Source organism: Parus major, chromosome Z (assembly GCF_001522545.3).
Source record: "Parus major isolate Abel chromosome Z, Parus_major1.1, whole genome shotgun sequence".
NCBI lineage: Eukaryota > Metazoa > Chordata > Aves > Passeriformes > Paridae > Parus > Parus major.
Window position 1 is genome coordinate 55,363,065 of NC_031799.1, and position 27,916 is coordinate 55,390,980.

The 27,916-nt window shown below is 39.2% G+C and overlaps 1 protein-coding gene across 4 annotated transcripts in view; it reads right to left on the reverse strand.

The window, feature by feature from the left end:
• Positions 1-27,916, reverse strand: part of CEP120 (centrosomal protein 120) — a 101,078-nt gene that overhangs the window by 1,582 nt on the left and 71,580 nt on the right. Inside the window, exons 22-25 of one of the 4 annotated variants that reach the window (XR_004495615.1) lie at positions 27,489-27,625; positions 24,511-24,638; positions 21,927-21,986; positions 4,978-6,122 (exon numbers count right to left, since the gene is read on the reverse strand). The gene's annotated coding sequence lies outside the window, so the exon portion shown is untranslated. Of the gene's footprint in view, positions 6,123-21,926; positions 21,987-24,510; positions 27,626-27,916 lie in introns of all 4 variants that reach the window. The other 3 variants (XR_004495614.1, XR_001525472.3, XR_001525473.3) reach the window with 3 other exon arrangements.

The following is a 27,916-nucleotide window of genomic DNA, read 5'->3' on the forward strand; positions in this document are numbered from 1 at the left end:
AAGTGACTTAATGGAAAGTAACATTCTGGTGGGCACCTACTATTAGTTACATTTTTGAACAGTATGTTTTGATCATTTTTGCAAGCAAACAGTTAAAAAAAAGAACAAGAGGTCAGAAAATTTATAAATGGAGTAAGTGGGAAAATGTCATGCTCTGAAAAGCAAATGTGAGCTATGTGAGATCAGTATATTGTGCTGTTGCACTATCTAACCATGCTCTCATGGTCAGGAATGAGGTTCGTGGCAGTGAAGAGCACTCCACTGTATTCGAATCCTGTAGTGCAAATAGCGCCTAAGTATGTGCTTACAGATATTCCAAGTTCCCTGCTGACTACAGGTAGGCTTACTTGTATGTTTTCATTTTAACATGTCTAAATATTCTGCTGAGTGGGTGTGAAGGTCAATTGTTTCAAGACTGTACTGGATTTTTTAAAAAAATGCACTAGAGTAGTATGTCTGCAGAAGTCATTTTATTTACTTCCAAATAATTCTCTCTAGTGTAAATCACTATGCTGTTCCATATGCCTAAACACAATTTCAATCCTTGTACTATTTTATACATTGCATTTTCACAACAGATTTGGCAGCATACAAAAGCAATACAGTGAAAACCCATGATTTCATAGTGGCGTTTTCTCAAGTACACATTTGGCATTTTGTTACCTTATGGCAAATGTAAAGCCAACATGAACAAACTAAAATACATTCTAGGTTTGGACTAAACAGAATTCAGTTCCTGTCTGGACTTCCCAAAGGCTGAGTGAGTTTTAGTTCATGTATCAGCAGAACAACTGTACATTTAGGTCTATTATGCATACAATATGTGTTTGCACACAGTAATCTGAAGCAGTAAGTGTAATACAATTATCTTTAAATGTAGTGATTATGTGCCTGCCATTTCAGAATTTCTGAAGCACTTGGCATCTCTGTTTTGTAGTCTGGTAAAAAATACAAGCTTTTGGTTTTGGATTTTTTTTTGTCAAACCCTGAACATGTTGGAAATCATATTTAAAAACTGTGCCTAGTTCTGATTCTTTTTCAGTGTGGAATTAAATTTTATATGTTCATAGAGTTATACCTTTCAGAAAGACTTTAGGTCCTTTATAAACCTACTTATAACCCCTAAAGATGATAGTTTAAAATACAATTTGATTTTCTTCCCATGAAAGAACCCCAAATTTGGAATAATATAATTACAAAACATCACATAATAGAGACTTACAAGGAATTATGTGTATGCCTTTTACTTTTGGTAACATCATCTCTCCTTTAAATTAATATTTATTTTTTGTATGGTGCCATTGTGTTATGTGACGCTGTCTTATAGCTGAAAAAATGGTGTGAATTCAAACAAATAAATAGATGAATGTCCAGAATTAAATCCTCATTGCTTTTAAGAGTAGTTAAGTTGCTCTGGTTTTTTTAGAAATTACAATTAGAATGCTATTCTGTTCCATGCAAGTCCTTTCTGTGGATAAGATTCCAGAAAACATGATATTCTTGGACTGCATGAAATTTTTTGTTCTTCCTTGATTTTGGAAGTTTCGACATCATCAATTCAATCTGAAAAAGCCCATAAATCCACCCTATAGATGTAGAGTATGCTGAAGGGGTCCTGTGTCGTAATAAAAATAATAATGACACTGTCATTAGAATGATAAACAGTTTGCTTGCATTTTTTAAACTTCATAAAATTGCCTCTTTTTTACTGTAAAGGACCAATTAAGTCATGCATGTAGCTGTATTCTTGTGATATCAAATGTAAAGATGACATTGTGTTTAAATGAAAATAACAGGCACACATTTAAAAAGAATATGAAGAAATGTAAATATATTTGATTAATAAAACATTTCTATTACTGTACCCTAAGCCTTTGCCTTATGTTGATATTACTTATGGAATTTTGTCTGTTTTCTGTAGAAAAATCAAATATGCTTGAATGATTGTGCATTGAAAGTAGCCTCAAATAATCAGCATGCCCTGCTGTAGTTGTCATTACCAGCTTCCAAAAGGTGTTTGCAGCTTGGAAGTTGCAAATTCTTGCGAATTTGCAGAAGAGAATGAGATCAAGTTTTGGTTTCTTGGTCACTGGGTCTCACAACTCCTATTGATACATTGCGGAGGAAACGCTATAGTCATGTTCAAGCAATGTCTCGAACGTATTTCAGAATACTTTCCAAAATTATGATAATCATGTAAATCATGACATATTATAACCAAGTTTTTCTATTCTCCCCACTCGAGTGCCAGGCTTTTTTGTGGTTGATGGCTCCAGTAATTTTTGGTTACCCGAATCCTGATTAAAAGGATCACCATCTAGTGGACTAAGACAGAATTTCAAAATTCCAGCTGATAAGGACTCTGAACTCATTCTTCAGAAGTCATTCCAAAACCACAGTTAAAAGCAGTAACCATGCTCCACTGCAAAGGACCTTCAGCGCTTTTTTCAACATTTTATCACTGCCATTGTGTGTGAAAAAGAGCAGCGATCAGTTTACTAAGCTACCCCTTGTTCCACTTGAAAAAATATGACTTGAGTATGCGAAAAATATGTCAGTTTCTGTCACTTTCATGTTATATGACCTTTTACATAAGCACAAGAACCACCATGGTAGAATAATTGAGCAAAACCACTATATTTGAGAAAATACTCAGGTAAATCGGGCAGCAGGCTGCCTGCTGATTTGCAAGTAGCAGGGATAGTCAATCATTCAAGGCAAGTTCCTATACATCCATGGAAAGTTCTTTCCAACAAGAATTGTACTGAGTCTTGCTATATGAGATTATATCACCAAAGCTGCGTAATCTGTCATGAGCTAATGAGACACAAATGTCTAAAGGGGGTGGTGGGTGGAGGAGTCCTTTGGCCGATGGCCCAGTCTGTGATATGGAAAAGTCCTGGGGTCCACCACCTTGAAACTCTTTGGGGGCATGATTTAGAAGGGGTGAGACTCAGGTCTACTAGTATTTTTCTTTTAACTCATTTACTGAACTTTCTTAGAGGCACTGAGGACCAACAGTGTGCTGCTTACTTAATTTGTCTCTGAATGTGCTCACTGAGGTCTGGGAAAGAATCAAGCTTATATTAAAGTGAAAAAGACCAGGAAAGCTAGATAGGATCAGTTTTAATGTTTGTTTTTTGCTGGGTTTTTTCCCAAATAAAGTGGAAACTTGCTCCCAGACAAGTAGACAAGATGTCAGCAGCATCCAAGTCATGGTACACACTGCTTGGGTAGCCTCCTTGGCATCAAAAAGCATCTGCCAGTTACAACAAGTCCACAAACCCAAACTACTCTTGAACTGATGGTACACAGATGTTGAAGCTGCACTCTGACCTCCACGTACTGAGTGTCAATTTCCCCGTCCTCAGACTTACTTCTTTTCATACTTGCTAAAAGACAGTCAGCAAAACATTTTGAGAGCAAGCTTTGCCAGCCTCGTGTTCCATGGCTGCAGGGGATCTGACAGCCTTCTGGAATAACCAATATAATGCAGGGTGCATAACACGCCCACGTGTCTGGTGAAAATGGACAGCAACTATTGTACAATAATTTGGTCCCTTAAAACTAGGCGTGCTACAAGCCAGTGCATCAGATGGGGGCTTTATTTTAATTCTCAGTATTTCCTGATGGCCAGCCTGAGGACAATCCTTTACCAGCTAGTCAAGGAACAACCACAGGTAGCTTCCTTGCTCTAAATCTGAGTCACTTACGGAGGCAAAAAATAAGGACCACAGATACCTGAACATAGCCACGGGTGATTTCTTATTTGTGTTAGTAAGGACATCAGAAAACTAATGGTGTAGAAGACCTAGATAACCAAATATGGTTGGAACTGGTCCAAGGACATAGGAGAGGAAGAGGAAAATACAGTCTATCACAAAATGAACCACAATCTTCATACTCAGTGTGTCTCATCTTGGAAGAAGGCATTAATGAACCTTCATTTTTTTTTTTTTAAACAATTTTTATTACGGATAACTTTAGAGACACCCTCTGTCTTGGAAAAGAATATTAGTGAAGCCTGGGCCATCCATTATAGCTGTAGTTGTATCACTACCTTTCTCCCCAGTGCTGTCTTCTCCACCAACCGCAGCAGATGAATGTTACCGGTACTTCTCCGTGGATTTAAACTTTTTCCAGTCTTTAGTCTTCTCCCCTTTCCCATCTTGCCTGTTATAATTTTCATCTACTATACTTCTATTTTTCTTTTCCCCTCTGACATTACTGCATTCAATCATTCTTCTCATCTCTAGAGTTTCTCCAAATAAGTTTGCAAATGACCAGAGAAGGAACTGGTATTTGTTTATATTGGCACAACAAGTCACAGAAATACATTTTTTTTTTATAATCTTAGCCTCAATAGAATGATTCAAACTATAATAGTCATGCAGAGTTTTCAACCTGGAATTTATTTTTTTTTTAGGAAGCCAAGAACATTTTAGCCTAAAGCACACTCTACAGAGATCAAATAATTCTTCTGGAAGCTATTTAGCTTTATTTCTTTTTTATTAGCCTTATAACAGGACAATTGTTTTCTGTATTTCCCATAAAAGTAATTATAAAATAAATGCAATAAAAGTAATAAAAGCATAAAATAATTATATATGCAATAAATGAAAAAAATTCATTAGACAAATACTTTCTATCAAGCAAAAGAAAGAGTGCAATAAATGCATACACTGAACCATATTTGTAATATCTGTGTTTGTTTGGCTCTCAAATTTCTCTCTCTTTTGTTGTTTTTTTTTAAATATATAAAACAAATTTCTTCTACTTATGCATAAAGTCCTCAAGAATGGGGATAAGATATTGCTCTAATAGTAATTGCACCCTAGTACTGCAGTAGTGTCTGATTAGTCCATGATAACAACACCATGTTACTCCCATCTCAGTTTTTGGAATCGCTTATGTGACAAAGATACATGTCCATGACCATAGGCAGACACAACTGAGCACAGTATCTGACTATCAACATCAGTTTGTTGAGCTTGTTTTTATTTAAAAGCTAATGAGAGGAGGGCATCTGTACTCAAATTTTTTGGGAGGTAAGCAGATCTGGGGCACTTAAGTTCCGAAGGAAGTTTAGAGCAATCTTGTGTCTCCCCTCCATCTTCCTACTTTTGCTTTGCTCCCTGTTAACAGAAGAGCTCCTAGGGAAAGATCTTCCTTCATGTACACATTATCAATTATCAATCAAGGATTTATCATTTTTTCCTCTAAGAATTTGCTCTCTAGAGAAGTAAAAGATTTACTTGAAGTGGCAAAAAAAAGAGAAAAAGAAGAGGAAAAAAGAAGAGAGAAATATATTCTCTAGGTTTTAGGGGGAAATAATTTAAAATATCTCTATAAAATGGGCTGATTTGTGCAAGATTCCTCTCTTCAAGAGCTCATTTTCATCTAAAAGTATTTCAAGGGATGCTTCCTGTCTAGATTTAATTACAAAAGCAGAAAATGATGAACATTTTTATACTGATCATGATTTTATACATTATTTTTATATTGATCATGATCATACGGAGCATGATCCTCCAGAGAGTTTAATGATTGGTTCTTCCGTGCAAGCTTTTGAGCAACACTGTTGATTTTAAAATCATTGTTTTACTTTTTACTGTGGCTGCAAAAATACTTTTTCTCTATCAGTCTTGCATGGTCATATGGCCTTAATTCACCCCAAGTCCTAATGGAGTGTATGCATTGTGCACATAATAGGTGTTACACTGTAGATCATGGAAGAATTTTAAGCCATGTATGGCTTTTCTCTTCCCTCTCCTTTGTTTGCTGGCACCTTTCTAGTTTAGGATTTTCCTGTGTTAAATAAGGTTGCTGGTTAGCTCCCTTTCTGCCAACAGCCTCAGCACAGAGGCTCTTGGCCCACAAAATCCCATGGCTGTCCCATGGACATTTCAGTAAGTAGCATGCTTCTAGTATGCTTCTAGATTGTCTTCAGATGTAAAAATTCCCAGATCTGGCTCCACCCCAGTAAAAGGAAGCATAGGTTCCTTTATATTATTGGCTCATTATCTAATATAATCCCATGGTAATGATCCAGATGTTGGTTTTGATTTTACCTTGTTTTCTATTGTGATGTTTGCCATCATGGAAATCACAGGTTTCAGAAACTGTAGAAGAGAAAGCAAATCTGCATCAGTCTTAATTTCTTAAGAAAATTAAGAAATTAATTTGGTTTGTAGCCCTCTCACATTCGAATGTGTCATCACCAGCGCAGGTAAAATCATAGGAAACAATACAAATTACCAGGCTGAATTAGGATAAAAGCCTGAATAAAACAGCACAGCAAATACATGTTAATACAGTAAAGACATTCAAAGTTATTTTTAATTTCTACTATAGCAAAGCTGAGGTGTCATTTTACTGATTTTTTTTTTTTTTTTTCTAATCCTTGCAGTTTTTACATGTGCAGTAAATTAATTGTCAAAGTACCTTGAGTGATGGCCTCATGTAAATTTTTTTTTGGAGGGAGGGGAGCTGTTTTTCACAAAATGCTCAACCTATTCAACCTACTTAGTGAGGCTGAGATGATGCAATCTATCCTCAAATCTGTCACAACCATAGCTGTAGTCATTTAAAATAGCCAATCCAATCATCCAGCTCTTGATTGTTTGATGTTCTTTCTGGCTTTACACTTTTGATTAAGAGGCTCAGCAAAGAGGTGAAGTTGCAGAATAGCAAAGGGTTCCTTGACCTAAAGAACTTGAAGTCAGCAGGTCACTTATAGTGACTGTGATTTATTGAACAATAAACACAGCCTCGCCGAATCTCTTTTCTTTCCTCACTGATCTATTTTTGCAGGCAACATATTCTTGTTCAGAAGACACATACAGTGAACTTTCAGAAAAAATTATTCAGCTTCAATATAAAATAAAAGGTACCTGTGATTCTGCCTAACCATAATAATGTATTTTAACAGACTGATCATCAGAAATGGAATAAACTAATAATAGTCTATGCTACTGAAGAATGCAATCATTCTGTACTAAAACAAAGAAAAACACTAGATCTCATTACATTAAAAAATAAAACTTCAACAGCGAATCTTTTCTGGAGGGAATCACATGAAATTTTGGTCAGAGAGTAAAGAACATTTTTTCTTGCATAGATTTTTTTTGCTTAGGTCTTGTTACAAAACCAAGGACTTGCAGTGAGGAAAGAGAAACATGCCTTTTCAAGATAAAAAATCTTGTGTGTTTTTTGGGGGAAGCATAAAAAAGAAAATAAAGGAAAGGAGGGGGCAGGAGAAAAGCAACAGGAAAACATCCTGATTACATGGAAATAAATGTTTTCACATTTGGAAATATAGTATGGTCTGAAACGATTTTAAGAGATGGCTTAAAATAATCGTAGGTAACTGAAGATCTAGGCCAGATTTAAACCATGATGGTTTTATACTCTTTTTGTCTATTGTGTTTTTCTTAATAAGTGTCTCTAGTAGCATATATAATCTTACTGATCTGTGTAACTCAGGGGTGGTACACTCTCTTCCTTGTGTGTGTACAGGTACACATGCAGGCATTCACCCTCATTCCCTCTCTCCTTAATCTTCATTAATTCTTTCTTCTTCAAAAGATTCCGACTTTTCAGAAGTGAAAAGAAAATGCAAAGGTAAGGGAATAAAGTGATACAGTTGAGATCTGGTGAAAACAAGAAAGAAAATGCCTACCAGGCAATCTAATGGTCTAACTTTACTAACTTTAACCAGAACATGTATATGTCACACATAATTTTTTCATTAAATTTACTTTTGAGATTAGTGTTTAATTTGTCCCTAGGTTCAACAAACTGCATTTTGCCTTGCATTAAGTCTAGGTATTCTTCCATATGATAGATCATCTTACTCTTCTTACACACAGTAGCACTTGGGACTTTTTGACAACCTTTACCCTGCATTAAAAATTAAATGCACCATAAAGGAATGAAAAATACTCTTCTTTTAACCAAAACCTTTCCAAAGCTATTCTGCTCCAAGAGATTTCATCCAGCGTATCCTGGCTAGGAGAGGGCAATTGCACTCACTGCTCAGCTGCCCTACTCTGAGGGCTCCATGAGCACTCAGTAACCTCTGACCTTTAATAGGGTAGAAAGCTGAATAGATTCTTTCCTAAACGTGAAACTTGCAGAGCAATTAAAAACCCAAGAGGAAGGCCACATTCTGTATTCCACCCCAAACCTAACCATGTTCAAAAAGGATGTGTATGTATAGATAATCAAAGAATGTCTTTAAATATCAATAGTCTAAAAAAGACAATCATATTTTCAAAAAGGAACTTCAGGGTTAGAAGCTCAAGCTTTGTGTTTACTTGTTTGCTTGCAATGGAGTTTTAAATGAGTACAGCCTGATGTCAAAAGCCAGTAACCCAGTGGCTGGCACCACATTTTTTTCAGGGGCTTTTTTAAAATGTGTCCACACATGTTACAATAGATCTGCAGTGTCTGAGAGGAAAGGTACCCACCGCCAGTTCTGGGACCATTTGTATGACATAATTTATGTTTTTAATGCTCTTCCAGGGTAGCCCTGTGTTTCCAAATGCTTAAAGCTGCTAGAAGTAAATGATTTCTTTCCACTACAGCTCAAAGTGCCAGAAGGCAGGAGAAATTTAAACACAACTAAGATCAACATTGTGAGTTTACTTGGCCTCCACATCTAGCAACACAGTCATAAATTTCTTAGGCCTTTTTTTTTTTAGAATTTAAAAGTTCTTTTAGATTTGGCAAGTTTTCTATACCAATGCTTATCTATATGGTTTATAATGCTAGAAATCCAAAGACTTGCGCTGGCATTATATTTGATCAGGGGGGTCACTGTGTGACCAAGTACTTTCTCATTCAAGTGTTGTTCCACTGTTAACCACTGCAATGGAGGCAACATCAAAATACCAAAAGCAACAAGAAATGGTGTAATTTTAGTTCCCAATCTGCTTCTTGCAGGTATTGCTCATGCTTAGTAGAAATTGTTCCTTTAACATCCGATATTTTTGTCCTTGGAACTACTTTCATATAGTGCTCCTGTTGGGTACAGACATATAAGAGCCTTATGACTGACCTTGTAGTGCTTAAAATCCCAGTTCTATCCCCTAGAACAGGGCCATTGTCATTGACAGGAGACAACTGGGCATCATTTCTGGCAGGGTGTCTTAATCTGACAAGGATTATGAAAAATTCATGTCACATTCATGGTGGCAAACGCTGACTGGCATCTGTGTCAGTGAAGCACACAGCCATCCAAACACTGATGGTTCCTTTGCAGTCACTGAACTGCAAACAATGCAATCTCTATTGCTGCACATCATATAACCAGAGATGTTGTTCTGTGGTGTCTGTGGTTACAGGCAGCTTTTGGATGGCCACTAACACTGGTTTAATTCTATCAAAGAGCCCTTTATTATTTTAAGTCCATGCAAGCTCCTTTACCCCCATCTGGACTATATTTTCCTCCTTAAAAAAGATTCCGTTGTTGAAGTTAGTGAAGCATTTTCTCAAATTGTGTATTAAGCAACATGGAAAATATTTCTCAAAGCGTCCACTATTGTTTGCTGTGAGTAACTTAGCCTCCTAAGGAAAGATAATGCCAGCTTTTAGGCAAAGTGAATTTTGCCTCAGCAGTACTGTCAATACATATGACAGCAATGATTCTTCTCTCCTGCCCTGAAAAAGGGGAAAGATATTCCAAATATAGGTCAACCTTATGCTGCTGAAAGTTTATAACTGCCTTAGATCATGTTACCTCAATTTCTGCTGCCCTACTGCTGCAAAGATCATAATCCTGGAACTATTAGATCAGATCAGACCGCTACCTAAGAAATAGAGATGTTCTAAAAAATTACTGAAATCCTTCATGCACCCTGTTTCCTCAGCCCCCTGCTCATTTACTGAGGTACAAGGAAACTCTGATCCAAGGAGCTATTTTTTGTGATCAGATCCCCAGGCTTCCTAAGGCCCATGTGCAATGAAAAGGTTCAAACAACAGATACAGGGAAGCACAAAGATCATCCACCAGCATCCATTAATTTTGTTCACCCCAATGGCATTGACTTCACTCTCAGCTTCATGAGTCATCATTTATGATCTCAGTAATTTACTGCAGTGGGCATGAGATATACCACAAAATCAATGAAAACGAAGGCAAATTCAGAGCTAAGATCAGGACCTGTAAGTCACTAATGTTAGAAAATGATGGAGTGAGAATTATTACATGGATTCCTATCGGCCTCAACTGTCCATGGTATAACTTGCCTGAGTACAGCATGCACAGATTCTTTATTGTACAGGAATCAAGCTGCAGTCACTGCTGAACAACCTGGCCTCCTTAGCACTTAAAGATGTACTGCAAATCAATTATGAAAATAGAGTTTAGTCCATATTTATGGGCTGAATGTCCCTACTAGCCAGGCTCTAGGGGACATTCAGAACAGAAATACATTTCAGCTGCTCCTTTAAATAATTAGTTTTCCTCTGTGAAATCCTCTTGATAATGCTTGGTTCCCAGCAGATATGTCTGGATTCATCATCCTGTGGTACCACGGGTACAACGAATCCCAGGGTAATACTGGTGGCACTTAAATGTCTTCTATTCATGGAAAGTGTGATCAGGAAACAAAATTTCACTGCACAAAGGAAGGCACACACAATCTCTATTGGATAATCTTACTTGTCATTCCATAAGGCTGTTCTCAAAAGACATTTGGACTTTATTCACTGCTTATCTTCCTTTTTCAGATAAACTTAACAGAATAAAGGAGATGTTATCCATAAATATCACGTTAGAATCATTTGCAAATATCTTTTAGAGCAAAGAAGTGATCAAATTAGGCAAGTTTTAGAGATGGTATAAGAAATGGAAATTTACCAGCCATGAGGCCAAGGAATATTAAAGCTGCATTACTACAGAAGTATTTGTTCTTGCCAGGAAAGCTGCTCCCAAATAACCCCACTCCCTAATAAGGTTACTGAGGAAGACAGAAGCAAAGGAATTAATTGAGAAGATATAGTTCTCATTTCCCTAGATTTTTTTCTCTTTCTTTTGCTGCTGGAACTGCACAAAGCACATTTGAACACTATCCACAGTATGAAAGACTGGTCAGTCACTCTCTCTTCCTAATCCCAAGGCCCAGCTGGGGACCTCCTCACAGAGCAAAACATGCCAGGAAGGAGGGTTAGGGGATGATGGTGAATCTGGTGCAAAAGAAGTGCTTGTTTCAGAAGGAAAGAAATAAATGGGAAGCAGATTAAGAAATATAAAAGGAAATAGCTTGACCACCTTTGAAAAGTGTAGGCAGTGGGCTGGAAGAAAGCTCTTCCATAGGTGGAAAGACTGTACTACTAGGAAATAGTTTAAAAGCTAATATGATAGATGAAAATATCCTAAAACCCAGTTGAAAGCCTTAATTAACTCAATAAAGCTTAAAATAGTCCTTCAGGTTGTGTCACGGAGAGAGGCACATGCCACAGTTTTAGCTCCATTTTAGATCTGGATCCAGGATGTGGCTGGAGTGTACAGAGGCAGAAAACCTCCGAGGTATTGAGGAGTTGAAATAGGGGAAAAGGGTCCAAAAGTTCCTGTATTCCGTTGCATTTCAGAGTCAGATGGGACACCTCTAATGGAAACTAGGTACTGTTAAAACATCTCCCAGGCAACATTGAGTCTTATCATTGGAAAACTTTGTTGATTCTTCCCCTGTAACACCAGAGGATACGAAGAAAAGCAAATTCCAAATCAAAAGTAATGTAAGCGCAGTACTTTGAGAAACAAACTCTTTTCTTTTTAATAATTTGGATGACAGATCTTTTACAGAAGCTAATTAGATCCTTAAACCTGTTGTATTCTAAATGTTAAAAAAAAAAAAAAATTAAAAACAGGAAAAAAATGAAAAGCATGTCCAGAGTCAAACAGTTGTTGAGGGGCATAGGACAGAAGGAACTTTTGTCGCCTCTAAAATTCCCTTGCAGTTCCTCTTTCATGAACAAGGTAAATCCCACTGACTTTACTTAGATTTCATGTTCTCAGAGTTCTGCTGCTGCACTCATTTGTCTGTAAGACAATAACATTCCCTGATTCAGGGCCTTCAGTCCACCTTATTGAAAGCCATCCACATGCTCACAAAGTCACAGTGATTACCTCAACAGCAAAATTAGATTTGCTCTAATGCCACAGAACTCTGAGGGATGCTTAGATTTATATTCTATGCCCTAACTGTAAGATCTCTATCCAATATTTTGAGATTATTAGAGGACTTTCATAAGGGCAAACATGCATTTGTCAAAATCACAATGAAAATTATCCTTTCACTTTCATTGAAGGTTACTTTTCATAGAAATTAGCTTGTTGCAGAAACAATGAAAAATAGAGAAAAGTACTCTTCGAATATTTTTCTTCCAAGTTCTGATAAAAAAAAAAAAAGATAAAAGGGGCTAGAAACAAATTATAATCAATATGTTTCATTTTGTACTGCAGAAAGGAAAATGACTGTTAAGAGCCTATGCATAACCTTAAGCAATACCATATGTGGTACAGAGAGAAGTATTAACTACTGCTCACAGTTTGGAGTTTTTTTCAAGATTGTTAAGAGCAGGTAAATTTGATGGGTGAAAGTGTTATGCCAGAAGGAGCCTGTTAATGAAGCAGAATCAGACCTGTCAAAAAGGAATTACAATATGGGGCTCATGCAATTTGTAAAGCATTATGTTAAACCTTGGACTGGCAATTCAAAACAAGAGAAAAGTAGAGGTTATTTTTGTTTTAACCCTGCAAAAGGGAAGTTTAATACAATTCTGTGAGGATATGATAAAATCACCTTTTCAGTCCCAACTGGACCAGCAGTTTTGTGACCCATCCATTTGCCAGGCAGGATCCAGACAGAGCCTACCAACTTTGCATGGTGTGAAAAGCAGGGAGAAAAAATGCAGTGCAGCCAGGCTTCCTACAGCCCCCCTTTCTGGGTAGGCACTGTGGGAGCTCCCATGGAAGTCATTTCTATGTGACCTAGAACCAAACAAGACAGAAGGATCTGCAGGCATTTTGGAGGATCTTTTAAGTGTTTGGGTTCTTTTGGTGTTTTTGGTGGGTTTGTATTTTTTGTTTGTTTCTTTTTTTTTTTTTTTTTTTTTTCCACTTTATGGGACGTGAAAAATGTTATAATTATAATCTTGATTTGGCCACTGCTCAGGTGTGATTTTATGTTCTGAAGGACCGGAAAGTGCTACTGCAATGCAAATACTAAATTACAGCCTCTATTGTGATGCGTTATTCACATGTCATACAATAGTCCTTCATTCTCACCCAGGTGGAAATCAGCTCAGGTGATGGTTAATGCACTCTTCATCTGTCTGAAGCACAGGTTGTCACAAAAAAAAATAGCCATGCAAATTTTCTTCTGCACCAAGGAATACAGAGAGCTGTTGGACAACTGTGTAAATCCTAGTGTCTTTCATCCAGACAAAATAAAACAGCAGCAACCAAAAATAAAAATCCAAATCAGGCCCTTCTCTTAAATAGCCAGCTTCTCTGGACAAACTTTCCCCTTTTCACTAGTTCTAGATTGTGTTATGAATTCTACAAAAACACACTCCAGGGAACGATCCTTCACAGACAGGCAGCCAAACTAAATGAGGAAAGGTTTTTGCCAGCTGTAATTTTTCTGATCTGTGCAGTATATTCAAAAATGCCAAAAATATCCACATACTCTCAGAGGATAGGTCAGATCTAGATGGAAGGCCAAGAAAACTCCACAAATTTCGACTTTAGAGCTAGCCAAAATAGAGGAGTTCAAGCTTACTAGATCTCCAGCTTTAACATTAAATTTCTTCAAAGCCCCTGTCTGCAGCCCTCTCATCATTTCTTCACTCCCATCCTGAGTGAACCACTGCAGACTCCCTCAGCTTTTAACAAATGGCAACCAGGATCAGGAAATCCTCTAACAGTGTCTGGGCAAAGAAAGGGATGTGAAACTGCACAATAATGCAAAATTAGAGTAACTCAAATATGGCTAGAGATCAGCTTGTAAAACTTGCTAAATGTCCTTCTGTAGGACAGCAGTCAGTGAGCACTTCTGTTCCAGTCCCAGGGCTTTACTCAGCTTTATTGGTAGTACAGCCTCAGAGTACTGCACCAAATGTGGACTTGGCTGTACATGCAAAGCCTTTTAAAAGATCCTCTCATTTTTCCTCTGTAACTTAAAAAATGCACCCCGGTGCATTTTAATACTGTTGCAGTAGGTCAGCAGCCCAGCAAAACACACAGAATCCCACTAAATGCAATGAATTGGAGTCATCATTCCCTTCATATATATTTGTGACAGGCCTGTATTTGTGTGGTCCTGCTTCTAGTCAGAAGAAAGTACTAAATAATTCCTGTGTATTCACATAACTCCACCACGGCTAGAACTTGTTTACCCATTGACCACTCCCAGCATGTTACATAGGCTGTATTTCTTTCAAAAGGTTAATTTCCTATCTTTTGCCTCATGTCTACATCTGAGAAGTCATTCTTCTGAAACACGTCACTGAAGTTGTTATCATCCTCCCACTTCTCCATGATTTTATTTTAAAAATTTGGAGATATTTATACAGGAAATCATATCTAAATGCTATTCAAGATATTCAGCCTGAATCCTGTGGTCCTCACTCAATCTTTATCCTGGCACAGCTTTTACTGAGGTCAATGGGCTTATAGCCTGAATAAAGACTAAAAGCTGTGAGATGGGGCCCACTGGGCAAAATTACTAGAGATGGACAAATTAGTTTGGATAGACTAGCATTGAAACAAAATATGTGCTCAAATCCTAGACTGAGCTGAAGCCAGTCCTTTGCATTTAGCTGTGTGTATAACTTTTGTGAATATTCATGTTCACAGCTTGGGTCCCTACATCCTGGCCTCCAGAATGTGTGAATTGCTACAGCCATCCTTTCTTCCTGCCATGGAGGCCCCATTGCAGGAGAAGACTTCCTCCCCACAGGAGTTCAGCTCAGTAGACAGGCAGTTCCAGGACATGAACAAGACAGCTCTTACTGCAGGGTTTTGGGCTGGTCTTCTCCCTGCAAAAATGTCATTTTAGAAAGCCCTAAAAAAACAACTGTCTGGATTCCTGTTAAAGAGTGATTGAAGTACACCTCTCTCAACACAGCTGCTGTGCCTGCTTCTCTTCCGTGTTCACACAGTTCTGCCACACCCCTAGAAATTCCAAGGCTGCCTTGGGAGGTCTCTTCATGCCTCTGCAGCTTGCAGTCTGAAGCAGAACATTTGCTCTCTTCCTGGTCAGGGTATGGGAGGGAGCTCTTCCCTCCAGAGCCAGGGCACAGGAGAGCTGTGTTGAAGCACCACCAACTCGTGCCAATGTGAGGTGTGAAGAGATTTTGACTGGCTAAAGCAGCATGTGCACACTGCTTGGTCTTTCATGACTGAAATTTGTCTATTGAAGAGGACATCTCTGCCTGCACACGCTTGTCTTAGCTTAGAATGCAGGGTTGAACCCTAAAGCCTTTATTCATATTCACTCTCCTTTGCACCCAGGAGGCTCTGCTCACCTCTGTGAGACTACGAGATCCTTCTGCTGCTGGTAGGACCTCCAAGACAGCCAGATCTCTAGACAAAAAAACTAGGAAATTCAGATGAAGTCTGGTTGTCTGGAAAAGTCCATTTTGTGACCAAAATGTTTGGACAGGTTATAGAAAAATATCAGACCCATGAATATTTAGAAAATGGAAATGCGCCATGGCCTGACTTTTAATATTTTACTAAATGTTCCCCTACTCCTTCTGTGAACTCTAGAGGCAGCACAAAGATAGCCAGGGTTAATTTTCATGCTCTCTTGGTGGCGTACAATAACATCAGATCATTTATGTAATTTCTAGTTGGAAAACTTCCTTTAAAAGTCTGATTTTGTGGTTGAGTGGCTGGAAAACATTCATTAGTGTTTTTGAAAATATTGGAGACAAGTATCATAATTTTGATTTTCAGATATTACAGATCACTGGTGATAAAATTTAAAAATAAATAACGAAGGATCCCCTCCAGATTATTTAAACTGCAAAGGCGGAGGTACCTGCTATATATTAACACTGTCAGCCACCTAGGCATTACAGTGGATTTTTAATGTGTTTCATCAAAACACTTAAAGGCACTTTTTAAAATATATGACCCACTAAATAAAAAACATAGGACGTAATCTTCAAGGCACACTGATTAATGCAAAATTGACTTGAGCAAATGCAGCTTATGGCCAAAGTCCAGGAAGCTCTCTTGATGCTAAAGACTTTCATACAATAGTTTTCCATTTTCAAAATCACATCAATTTTTACTTACAACATTTTGAAAACAGGTACAACAACTTTCAATCAACTGTCCAGCAATAATTCAAAATACCTTACTATTAAAGTGTAAAAGTTTGAGCCATGGGAAGAGGACAATGGTGTAGAGAACTGATTTCCTGACTGTCACCAACCCAGGACCGTCAACAGCTGTACAGTATTGCCTTTACACAGATAGAGATGGAGTGAACCAAATTATTCACTGTGAATAAATTATGTGATTAATTTTCTCTTTTCTGTTTGTTTTTTTTTTTTTTCCCTGTGTTTCTGATTTCTTCAGGTATCTTCATGACAGATAGACTCAAAATATTTATGCTGTCAAAACTCACAGTCAGATTTGTGCTGAAATACCCATGTGTCAACAAATGCTAAATGAGTATAGTAATCAACTCATATGAAAGGCTCTCTGCTTTACCTATGCAGCACCACCTTGGGGAAAATAGCTGTAATTCTTTTCTATCATCATTTCCAGTAGTAATATTTGATTGTCAGCAATCAAAAGCAGGCACTCAGCCTCTGGGTATAACACAAACAGGCATAAACACTGCCTTTCCCCAACAAGAAAGATTTAAATTTAAAAAAAAAACAAACTTAAAAAAGCTTAACCCCCATACAGACATTGGGAAACATAATTAAATACTTCCTGAATACTGTCTTCATGCAAGGAGACAGTCACAATGCATGCACCCTGTACCCAGTGCTGGGGCTTCAGCCTCAGCAGTGAAAACACCAGCAGTTCTGCAGGCTGCAGCATGAGGCAAGGTGGGGCTCAGCCAGGGGTGACACCTGGACAGCCGGCTTCTGTTTCCCACCTGTGAAGGGAAAATTAACCAAAATGGAAAAATATGGCACCTTCTCTGTGTATTGGCTGGAGTATCTTGTGATGGTATTGGCACAAGAGCTTCACAGAAGGAATGTTCTTTTTTCAGAAAGCAAGAAGTTCATTCAGCGTGTGCCATTCTCACTATGCTGTTTCAAGAAGCCTTAAAAGTGGTGGAGGAGTTGGAATTCCCATATTTCTCCCCACCTAATCTCATGTTCTTCCTCAGCTTTGGATGATGCAGAGGACCAAAAATGACATCCCTCTAACAGCTTCTAAGAGGTCATGGCTGCCTGGTGACCTGCTGGTAGAAATCAGAGATAGGCAACATGGAGGTGCTATTTGAGGCACCTCACCCATAAGTGGATCAAAAAGCATTAAAGGTCTCATGAAAGCACTCACCACATAGAAAGAAAAGAAAAACAGGAAATGAAAGGAGAGCAGAGAAAATAAAAGTTCAGATGAAGTTTTCAGGGTTCCAGCATCAATATTCTTTTTATAAGACAAAAATGTTTGAGAGCTTTTTTTTATGAAAAGGAAAGCCTGTTTTATTGACTGATGAAAGCTTTATGATAGCTCTATGATCTGGTCTATAATTTCTAAATGGTTCCTAAACTTTTCCCTTCTGAGAGTCTCTGATGGCAGCCTGGGAAACTCAGCCTCCAAGGCTAACAACATCCCAGCTACCACCACCCTTCTGAAAGAGGGGTTGTGGTGTGAGCACAGCTGTGTCTTGCTCATTCAACCTGTACTGAACACATAGCAGTGTGATGTTCAGTGGGTCCTTTGCCAAACAGAAATGATGTTCCTCTTGGTAAGTGGAATTGCTGCAAGGCTGCTGTAGGGTTTGGCATGCCAGCAATCTGTTTCCCATGCAAGGAAAGAGACTCCCATTTTTCTCATGTTTTCTATGTGAGGAAAGATGGAAAAATTTGAGCCAGGGCAGGTGAAGCCATGAGGTTTGCAATGGGGATTAAAAAATCATACAATCATAGAATATCCCGATTTGAAAGGGACCCATAAGGATCATCAAAACTCATCTCCTGGCCCTGCACAGGACAACCCCAAGAATCACACCATGTGATGGAGAATGTTGTCCAAATTCTTCTTGAACTCTGTCAGTCCGGATGCTGTGACACCTTCCCTGGGGAGCCTGTTCCAGTGCCCAGCCATCCTTGGGGTGAAGAACTTTTCCTGATACCCAGCCTAAACCTCCCCTGACACAACTTCAGGCCATTCCCTCACATCCTGTCGCTGTCACCATAGAGCAGAGATCAGTGCCTGCCCCTCCTCTTCCCCTCCCAAGGAAGCTGTCACTGCAGTGAGGTCTCCCCTCAGTCTCCTCTTCTCCAGGCTGAACAGACCAAGTGACCTCAGCCACTCCTCACACGGCTTCCCCCCAAGGCCCTTCTCCATCCTCATGGCCCTCCTTGGACACTCCCAAACACCTCAATGTCTTTTTTGTGTTGTGGCACCCAAAGCTGCACACAGTACTGAACATGAAGCCATACCAGTGCACAGCAGAGCAGGACAATCACCTCTTTCAGGTGTTTTTCATTATCTACCAGAATAATCTTTGTAATTTTACCAGTAACTTAAGTGAGACTGACAGGCCTGTAGTTACCTGCTTTTCTAGAAGTAGGTAGATATCTTGCTTTTCTAGAAGCAGCTAACAGTCTCCATGACCAAAGCAACTGTGAGCAGTTGGGAACAATCAGAGCTATTATCTTGTGAAATACAATCTGTGACTACTTAAGCATTTTCAAGAATGAAGCTGGCTACTTCAAAACTGATGGAAGTACCTTATATGCAAGCAACATGCACACTGGGAGTGTAGCAGCCTCCAGGGTTGCCCTATATGGGGACAAAGAAAGTTTTGAAACCTAAACTTTAAGTCTGTAATGAAGAACTTGCCCTCATTGGGTCAGACTTTTCAAAAAACACGTGGTAAGGACATATTATACTGCACAATGATTCACAGCTGCCTCTGGCAGTCACTGAAATACACTGGAAGAGCAATCTTGACAATAACAGCCCAAGTAGTGGATGAGAACCAGGGGTCATTCCATCAAAACCCCTTTCTCAGCTGTGCTGCATCCAGCTGAACACTGGAGTTGAGGCAAGAGCTACAAAGCTCCTATTTGCACAGAATGTGTTGTTTAGATTCCCTCATTGCCCTGATACACAAACAATTCCAAACAAATGCCATGGAGGATTCTACGTGGCTTCAGAAAATGCGAGGGAGAGAGAAGGTAGAGATATATCTTTTTTTCATTTTCCAATGGTAAGTTTCCAGTCCATGGGAAACCATCAGAATATATTTTGTGCATGTGTGGTGTGAGAATGGAGACATCCTTCTTCACAATGAAAATGATTTTTTTTTGCTACTGGCACAAAAATAGGTATGTCCTCTAATTTACCCCAGTGCTGTAAACTTTTCCTCTGGTGATTTGTGTGTTCTTCTGGGTTTTGAACTTACGAAAAACTGGTAACGTTGTACATATTCTACTCATTATTTTATACAGGGAGGTTAATGAGCGTATGCAACATGATAACTATGGCAGAGGACCTTTGTGGGCAATTGCCAGCTCAAACACCGGTTGATCCAGACCAAATAAAGTTGTTCTGTAGCATCTTGAATTATATGATGCACTTGGAAAAGAAAATAAAATAAAATGCAAATTTCCTTGCAGAAAGGAGCTTATAAAGGGTGTGAGATTTCTGGGAGTCCTCGGGGACCCCTGGGGCACGGCTGATGCCTGGGTGCTGAAGCACAACACAGATCAAGACTGAAAACTTCAGAGCAATGGAGTGTTCAGGTCTGAGGCTGCAGCCACTGAGGATAATTCTTGCTTCCTCCATCTCCACTGAGCAGGGCAGTGGTGGGCTTGTGCTGTGGAAAAAGGTCAGGGCTGTCTTTCTGCCTCCCTGCTGTGCACACACAGCACCAGGCTCTGAGTACTGCTTTTGGCTCCTCCGGGTTCAGTGAGGAGAGCAGTTTTCAGCTAGTCAAGAGATTAGTTTTTTCCCCCAAGGTCATTATTACCTTTCATCCAATAAACCAGTTTTCATTTCAATGCAGGACTACAAACATCAATTAAAGACTCTTTAGTGCAACCTGGTAAGTGCATGGGATGGTTCTTAGGCTTAAGATAGCAGCCTTGAAGCTCTCTCTAAACTTGGCTTGGACTGCTGCTGAGGCACCCTTATGTTCATTATTTCAGTGGGGAAAAATGAGCTGGAAGTAGCTAAACTTATATAATGTTTTTCTTTCCTTCCCCTGCCCCCATTCTCTCCAAACCTTACATTCTTTTGTGTTGTTCATGTTCCCCAGTGCTTTATATGAGGATTCAGAAGTCTGGTTCTCTGGAAACAATTGTTTTGTCAGCTGACATTAACGCAGCAAGCACTTTAACTATTTTTCCAACATATCCATCAAGTTCAATGGCCAAAACATTAATTCTCATTAAACTTCAACAAAGTTTCTCATTTGCCTTTAATTCTGTCACCATACTGCCTCCATGCAAGACTGCTTTACAAATATATCCAGTCATTTAACTAAAAGAACTTTGGGAAGCTTTATTTTTAGTGACTTTCTTCCCATACATTTGTGAGTGTTCTACGCCATTTGTGACATGAATTTGAGCCCCTCCTGTTCTAAGTTTAAAAAAAAAACATGTAAGTTTTAAATCAGCCAAAAAAATATGAAATTTTATCATTACTAGCTTGGAAACTAGGCATAGCCCAGAATTACCAGAAAATATGAAGAAAAAAATGGAGATTAATTCAGCTGCTGAAACATGGATCAAAACCTTCTTGTTACCTACAAGCACAAGGACTATCCCTAAAGATTCATCATCTGATTTCAGAAGTCTCAGTTTTAGTTTTGTGCTCACTGGACAAAAGAAGATGTTGTTCAAGGACACTGTTCAAGAGAATACAAAAGATGGAGTGTTACAATTTTTTTAGTCATTATTAAACAGTTATAGATATGTATTTCTTAGTAACGAAGATGGGCTGCTCTAATGTTTCAGAGTTGTAACTGGGCTGGTGTAAGGCCATAACTTGTATGAAAACCTATCCACTAATAAATAATGGATATCCACTATAAGATATCATAGTTTCACAGTGGGCAGAGGCTAAAAAAAATACCAATAATATCTCAGCTATTAGTATAACAAATGATAAATGTTCCCATTTTAGAACTATAATGCAGTAAATGTATTAAACAGAGTCTATGTTTTCTTTTTAAATGAAGCATGCAGCCCCATCCCACTCACCAAACCACATTTTTACCTTCAAATATCACCCAAAAATGTGCCTAAGAACTATGGTTGGGGGAAGTAAGATGCTGGTTGGTCCTGCCCCTAGAGAGAAGAATCACGACAGATTAACTCCCATGTCCATTCTGGGTGTGCTGAAAATTTATAAAATAAATTCCCACCAACATTAAGAGAGCTTAGTATAGGCAATTGACCTTGTAAATCAAGAACAGAATAGGCCCTATAATGTATAATATTTTGAGGTATTTATCACCTTGCCGAGGCAGACAGGATTCGAGCATGTAAATTGTTGTAATGGTAACAGTAATTCTACGTCCCAGTGCCTGCACATCAGTGAGAGTGCCCCCAGGGCTGCAGGGAGGGCTTTCCCTCTGCGCCCCTCACGCAGCCCCGGCATGGCTCAGACTCAGGCTGATGGTCCACAGAGACCAACACAAACAGAACAAAGCTGAATGCCGAATTGCATTCTCTTTCTCTGCAAGCGCATCTCTAATTCTCCGTACCTTTTGATCTGCTCACCAGTTTTCTCCAGATTTCTTCCCGGCTCTGCAGGATTTTCTTTCCTAAGGAGAAGGTATATTTAGGTTATTCTCAGTTCAATCCCATATCATGATAGAAAAATGACATGAGCCATGGCTGAATATATATTCAAAAAATTTCAAAACATTTGAAGTCGGATAAAATAAATAATCCTGAGGCAAATGACATGTTGAAGTCTCCAATTCCTCTAATATATTCCAGAAATGCACATGACTTTAAGAATACATTGCAACCTTCAGATAATTGTTAATGCATGTAAGTGTTTTGCAGAAAAAAACGACATTTTGTGTTATCTGCAAAAAGCCCTTTTGAGTAAGAGTCCATATCTCCAGGTATTTCTTTTAAAGGGGAGCAGTTTAATAAAAATAACAAAGCTAGAAACCAAGAACATTAACTTTCACTTTGCCTAGCTACATGCTAGTACTCTTGCTGTAATTATAACACAGAGGTCATTCCAAAGGAATTACCAGCCTTCAAATGATATGAGACAATTATTCTCCAGGGAGTCAGACAAATTCGTAAGACAAATACAGTTGAAATTTCAGACATCAATCTCTTTTTTAACATAGCATGGGAACAAGGGAGCTGTGAAATGTAATTTTACCCTAAGGCCCAACAAATGATCACATTAAAATGATTTAAAAAAAAGACTTTACATCTATTATACCTCAGAAGTGAATGTAGTGTTAGATTTTTCTAAGGCTTCCTGTGAATAATAGTATTTAATAGAATCAGTAAAAAGCCCTTTACAGATGCCCGTGTGTTTGGCTGGTGGGGCTGTCACAGAAGGCAGCCCCACACGCTGTGGCGCGGCGCTGGGTGCCGAGCTGGGGAGCAGCGTGATGCCACCAGCCAGCTCCCACTCCCCAGGCACCTCCTGGCTGTGGGGGCTCACACTGGGCCCTGGAACACCTCCTCCCAGCTGGCACCTACTGCTTGTGGTAGCGCTGCACAAGAGGAGATGCCCCAAAGCAGCTCTTTTTATCCTGCCCAAATATTCCCCAAACAGAAGAAGCTGAGCCAGTCTCATGCACACCTGTGGCAAGAAGCAGTGCTGGATGAGAACCTCATTTCCCTGGTACAGACTCTCAAAAGCACCTTGAAGAGTTTTCAGTGATCACCCATTGTGAGCCCCAAGGGCACCCACTAATGGTGTGCACTGCCTGAGAGTGCAGCAGGGGTGATAGGTCCCCAAAAGGTAGCAGTTGTGGATCTGCTGCTTTTTTGTACTTCAGTCCATCACATTTACATGACTTCCTGTGAGCTTGGCTTATCTGGAACCCCGTATGGCTTGAGCCCATCTAGAAGAGAAATCTGGGACTGGCACCACTTCCGATATTCATGTGCAGAAAGCAGCAACCTCTTCTATGCCTGCTTGCACAGTCACTCGTGCTGTCTTCTACATTTACACAGGGCTGGTCATGCCAGCATCGATTTGAGTGGGCTGCTCATGTGAGCTGGGCAGCATTGAGCCCAGTGTGTGTGCCACAGTCAAAGTGTTGAAGTGGAAAATGGATATTAAGGAACTGCTCTTTGGCTAGGGTTTGATTTACAGAAACCTATAACAGTCTCATTCTTCAGATAAGTGCATTTCTCCAACTGCTATTACTCAAGAAAACAGGCTCCTTAGAAATCTTAACAGCCGACACATTGCAATGTGACCTTGCGCAACTTGGCAGTGAAGCTCTGCATGTTTTTATTGTATTTAAATAGCACCATTAGTTTTATTCATATGAGGAAGTCAAACTTTAGCTTCAGTGACATTCAAGCAGTGCACATGCCCTGAGTCCATGGGCACCCCTGAAGGTGCAGGGTTTCCAAGGAAAGAAGGGGTGTGCGAGGAAGGGTGCATAAGTTTGTGCACACACAAATGTGCATGAGGCTTTTTCCAAGGATGTATTCCCATCCCTGTGACACTATGGTCAACAGCTGCCTGAATGATCCTATTAGGCACAGCCTCTGCAAATATTTGTGAAAGAATGCTTCCCAAATGGAAGCTGACAAATTAATGAGAAATGCAAACGTGTCCTGGATTAAATGAGTGCAAAAGTAGAGCAGCACCTGTCTGGTTGATGAGGATGGTTGACAGGAGAGCAGTGCTGAGCTTCTGTGGTATTCAGGGTGAGGAAAGTGATCAAAACTTCACATTTCCATTTACCAGACCAAAACATTTCATTCTACTCCCACAACAGTTTTCTAAGGTATACTTTCCCAAGAGATATAGTGAATGGTAAGGAAAAAATTGGGAAACTGGTATGATGAGTGATAGACATCTCAAAGCTGCCATATGATGTCTCACCAGCAAACACTTAGTCCACCTTATTGTGGGAACACTTTGACTGTCTCGGCAAGTTCCCAGAAGAATACAAAGTTATGAGTCCCTTATGCTACATAGTTTCCTAAGTTAGCTTTAAACTAACACGGTATTGTATTATTAGTCAGGCAAAAATGAAGGGAATAACACAAGCCAGTAAAGAAAAAATCCAGACATGCATATGCATATTTCATACATACATATATCTTCTGTTTGATTTAAATTGCCCTTACCTCATGACACAGGTGACAAATCTTTCATCCTTTGCCTCCTGTTTGTATTTTATTTTCAAGGCACAGGAAGTCCAATATACTGCCAGTACACTCAGCAGCCTTGGGAGCTGGGAACAAAGAGATCACCTCTTGTCCATGAGAAGGACAAAATGAAAAGTGTTGTCGTCGTATGGCAACAGCAGAACACATGGAAACACAAGAGTGAGGTGTCACATGAGGCCCACAGGTGATAAAACAAAATTGTGCAAAGATTTCTTCGTAATAAATCCAAAACTAAGTTAAACTAGTTAATCTCACCAGGTTCTCTTGCCCACGACAAGTAAACTGTAAGATCTAAATAAAAAACTGTCATGACTCCTCACTGCTGATCAGGAGCAATATGGATGACATCTTGCTCTTTACTCTTTCCATCTTTGATTCCTAAGGTGTGTCTCCATTGCACACTCTCATTTGTTTCCATCACCTTTTGCTCTATTCAAATCAAATACATGTTTAACAAGAGAGGGACTGGGGAAGGGGAATTACCTGAAAGCACTGGAAACACCAGTCTTACAACAGTCAGAGCCACGTATGTCCATAAAGACTCCAGAATTCAACAGAAAGCAAGGAAGTTTAAATGAACAGATTTTTTTATTTATTCTTATAGAAAAAGAGGAAAAACTGGGGAAAAAAACCCCAAAAACAATTGAAAGACTGATTTAATTGTAAAGCAGTACAAAGAGATTCAAAAACTGCTGTACTTGGATCAAGAGTGTATCTAACCCATAGTCAACCCAACAGCTTAATTTTCAAAACTTGGCTTTTAACATTGGAGGCATGAGATCAAGCCAAGATACACTGCCAATAAAAGGCTGGAGCTCAAAGCCAGTGTTGAATTACAGAGCCCAGAAGGTTTACGGAAGTGTTTAGTGAAAATTGTTTGCAAATGGGTTTAGAAAATTTTTCCCTCCTGCTGGCTGCATCAGGATCTGGCCCTGTCAGACCTATTGAAGAGTTTTCTTCCCATCAACCTGGCAGGGATACATTGGATTTGCATGCAGGTAGGCAGGATGCTTAGTGCCTGAACCCATGTCCTCAAATTAAGCTAGAGAATATTTCTGGAAGATATGGTTAAGTCAAAGCAAGTGTTCTGCAGCCAAAAGGGACCACTGGGGCCTATCCAAGTATAGCTAGATTAAATAGAAACCCCCTGACAAACAAAAATGAGGCTGCATCATCTAATGGTTCCTTCTGAACTGAAATATTCCACCAAAACTGGAGAATTTAGGCCTATTTTTTTCCATTTATCAGATACATTTTTAATTGGAATGGTTCTAAAATGCATAGGAATAAACTATGAACACAGAATTTTGCTCTGAGCAAAGCAGATTTATGTTTGATCTCACAGCTTTGTTCTTGTATCTGATATCCATTAAAAAAAAAATAATTCATGGGGCCTGCAGGAATTGTGCTAATCAATGGACAGTAAATTTATACTTTTAAACAGCTTTGTTGTCCCTGTACCCAGTGCAGTCATCACATACATCAGGACTTGCACAGAAATGCTTTTGACAGTATCTCTGCTCTAGAAGAGGCATGGAATGAGGTTGCTGTTGTTAAATGCAGAGTCCCAGTTCTTTTTAGGGCAGCTGAGAATACAGATATCCAGCAAGATAAGCAGCTCCTAGGGGTCTGCTAGAAGAAACATTTTTATCTCATTGAGATGCACTGATTTCTATTCCCTTGGTCGGTAGTTCAGGAAGGTGCCTTTTAGTAAAACTAAATATGTTTGGTTTGTGAAAGCATCTACAGATTCATGATTGCTGCCCTCTGGTTTCTAGTGAGGTTTTTTTTTTTTTCTGTTTTGTAGTTCTTCTGTTGTTTTGTTTGTTTTGGTGGTGTTGGATTTTTTCACTTTGAATTTTGTTTTTGAGATTTCTTGCTCTCTTTACTGAACTCATGTATTTAATTTAAACTTGCATAAATACACCCAAAAAAAGCCCACCCAAAAAAACCTCCTGCCCTCTAATGAAAGCATCAAGTTTGGTGCTGTGTCTAAGATTCATAAGAGCCCATCATTGTGCTGTGAAGATAGAGAACTTATTAACCACGGATGCATGGATGAGGTACCTCTTATGAGTCCTTAGAGAATCTCTCAGAAGTGCTGACATAGCTCAGATCAAGGGCTGTCTATGAGAAATTATTAAAATAATTCTGGGGACTCTCTGAAATATTCAGCTGACTGAGGAGGTATTATGGTTTACTGCTTATTTCTTTTTATTTGTTCTGCTAGGACCCATTTGTTTCTCAGCGTGAATTCCCTAGGATCCAAATTAATAGAGTAGGACATTGATGCACTAATAGTGCAATAAGATTTCTAGATTTCTCCTGTTAAAGGCTGGCTGGTCCCAGACATGAAAGTTTAATTCTTATTTGTAACCTTGGAAAAGCACAGGGAGATGTGTTTCAAGCACTCTGCCAGCATGAGTTGCCAGGGCCTGATCTGATTATTTCCTCATTTTTTTCCTGAAATTCTCCACTTGGCACCAAATCAGCAAGAAGTGTCTAAGTTACAGATATCTGTACTTCTTAAACCAGACAAAGTGCTACCTAGGCTGGTAGCACTGAGCAATCAGGCATCTGTAATCAGCCCAGTCTGCATTACTTTGAGGGATGGAAACTACCAAACACCTTGTTTCATTCTTAACCAGGTGTGCAAAACAAGGTCTGTAAATTCTGTGTTTTTCACTTAAGATGTCATCAAAGTATTTTGGGCTTTTCACACTCACCACAATCTAAAGGGTCCTCCTAGGTACTCAAACAAGATGAGAGGTGGGCACTAGAGATGCAGACTTCTGCTGCAGTCCAAGAAAAGTCATATGAATACTAAATCTCACTGTTACATCACAAAAACTTTACCCTCCTCTGACCCTGGGAAGAAAAATACATCAAAGAGGAATTGTGCACTATCAGTACCAATCAACAAAACCAAACATCACCTGGAGCCACACTGCTTAAAAACATCCTGGTGATCGCTGTGTGGTAGCGCTGATCTTGCCACATCCTTCACCTCACCTGTGTGACACTCAAATCACTTCAGCAGCAGGCTCAGCCTTTGCTCTGAGTTTTCATGAAGCTGCAAAGAAGTAAAAATTATTCACCTCCCTCTCCAGGAAACCAGTCCTCACTGAAGGGGAAAAACCCAAGTCAAGAGCACCCTTCCAAGTGAGTAATCAATGCTGAGCTGTGCCAGGCAATCTCTTAAGCTGTAACCTTTTAGTCTAAAAAGGAATAAATAAGACTGTCCCAGCAACACCAGTTTAAAGCCAGCTGAAGCCAGAAAGCACCTAAGTATTTTCCTAAATAGCAGATCTTATGGAGGCTGATAATGGTTGAAGGAGCCACACACTGATCACAAGCATGTTCT